Here is a 2,191-nt window from a genome sequence, read left to right as displayed (position 1 = left end):
AGTCGAGCGTTTTTTCTTAGGATTCAAAAAACAAGTTAACCAGACCTAAGCCTGTGTGACTGTAACTATCTCATAATGAGAGGGAGTATTTATTATGCTCATAAAGAAATCAGCCTTTTGTCCTGGGCTTCGGTATTTTTCTTTTCCTTTTCTTCTTTTGCTTCTTTTGTGGGAGTGGAGAAAGAGGGATAGAGCTCAGAGACCCCACAGACACCTCCTTCCCCGTGGATCTCAACGGGAATTCATTTTCCCCTCACCGCCTAAGCCACCTCGGGGTCTGGGCGTGCAGGGAGTGGAGGCAATACAGCCAGAGTCCTAATGAATTCCTTTCAAACCGCCTGCTGCCGGAGCCATCCATTACAGCGGCCTGGAGTGGGGAACCGCGCTCGAGACGTCTTTGTCCGGGGGATGGTGGGGCGGGGGTTTGAGGAGGGCGGCTGGCGTCAGGGCCCGCGAGTTTTCTCAGCACCCTCCCCTTTCTCGTCCAGGGCCCTTGGGGTGGCAGTGGGTCTGCGGCCAGACTCCTGGCTGAGGAGGTGGTCCGCAGTAAGACGTCCCCCGGGGGGCCTTGGAGTGAGAGCGCGAGAAAAAGGAAGAGGGAGAAAGAAGAGCTTCAAAGAATCGGGTCGATAAATTCATAAAGATCGATTTATCTTTATCTCCCAATTAAATGTGCTTGTAAGTGATACATAACACACGTCCAACACGGGCCAACTCCCCAACCACTAGCTCCTCGGCGTGAGCTGATTTTTAATGACCGATGTCACAATGCCCTTCGCTCCTCTCCTCCCGAGCCCGGGGCTTGTCGGCTTCTTCCGGGCGAACGTCTAGACCCGGGAAGTTGGAGCCGGGGCCCTGGAGGCGCGTGGAAGCCCCGCGCGCGCTGGCGCGCTTTGCACCTTCTACCCTCGCGACGAAACGATTCCATTTTTAAAAGGAACACGAGAGCTGAAAGTTTTGGTTTCATCATGGAGAAGGGGATAAGACCATCCCTAGCCCCTGCCCCCGCTCCGCCGATTCTCTTATTCCCAAATTCTGGGGATTTACCATGGTCGAGACGGGGGGAAGCATCTTGAGGGAATCGGCTCCATCCTGCAGGAGGCAAAGGGGAGCCGCGCGCCCTCGAGTCCTCGCGCTGGCAACCGGGCGGCGGCGCCGGGGTGAGCGCTCCCTCCGTTCTCAACGTGCTTAATTAGCGCCTATTTACAAAACGCAGCTTTTATTTGAGCAAACATCATAAAGCTTTCATCAGGATAATCTCACGTTATACAATCTGGAGGCACAGCAACTCCCCCCTTCCTCCCCGAGGATGGAGCAGATAAAGGACTCGCTTTATTATCATAATTATCGTGGCTGTTATTTTGGTGCGCGCCGGCAAAGTGTGTAAATAGGTGCGATGATTAAGAATGTCATGACAAATGAGAAGGGATCGCTCACGGGAGAGGCCAGCTCGAGATGGGAGAACCAGCAGCCTCCCCGCCCCACTAGGAGTGCAGGGGGCGCAATGAGCAATCTCGAGGGTTCCCTGAGGCGGGAAGGGGCTATCAGCTCCCAGCCAGGGCCCTAGCGGCGGATCCCAAGCAGCAGGACCTTGCCCCCAACTCCGGGAACCTCGCCGGGACCCCTGGCGCAGCAGTAGCACCCAGCGCTAGGGTGAGCCGCCAGCAGGCTTTTTCCAATGCAAAAGAAATATTAAAGCAATAAAACGCCCTCGGCCCGGCCGCGGCAGTTTCCTAGCCCGGGAAGCTGCACTCGGAGGCGGCCTCGACCCGGCTGCTGGGCCGCGGGATTCGAGCCTTGGAGGTGCCAACCGCCGCTTTCAAGTTTGCGCGGCGCGGACCCGGCGCGCAGGCTCGGACTCTCGGGCCCGCGCGCTCCGCCGGTGGCGCCTACAGCCTGCTCGCGGCCGGGCCTGCCGGAGGGGGCGGAGCCCCGCCTTCCCCCGCCCCTCCTGGCGCAGCCAATAGGCGGCGGTGCTCGGCCCCACGTGAGGCGAGCCCGGCCCGGCAGCAGGCAAAATGTGAATGAGAAAGAGGAGCGCGATTTAAAGGTGCTGGCGGCGCCCGCCGGAGACAAGTGCGCCAGCTTCGCGCGCTCCCCAGCGGCCCGCGGGAGGCGAAGGACTGCGGGACGGACAGACCGACGCGCTGACGGCTGTGAGCCCCGGCCGAGGGCCGCGGAGGCGACGCGC

The sequence above is a fragment of the Pteropus alecto genome, unplaced genomic scaffold, assembly GCF_000325575.1.
Source record: "Pteropus alecto unplaced genomic scaffold, ASM32557v1 scaffold143, whole genome shotgun sequence".
NCBI lineage: Eukaryota > Metazoa > Chordata > Mammalia > Chiroptera > Pteropodidae > Pteropus > Pteropus alecto.
This window is presented reverse-complemented; position numbering follows the sequence as displayed.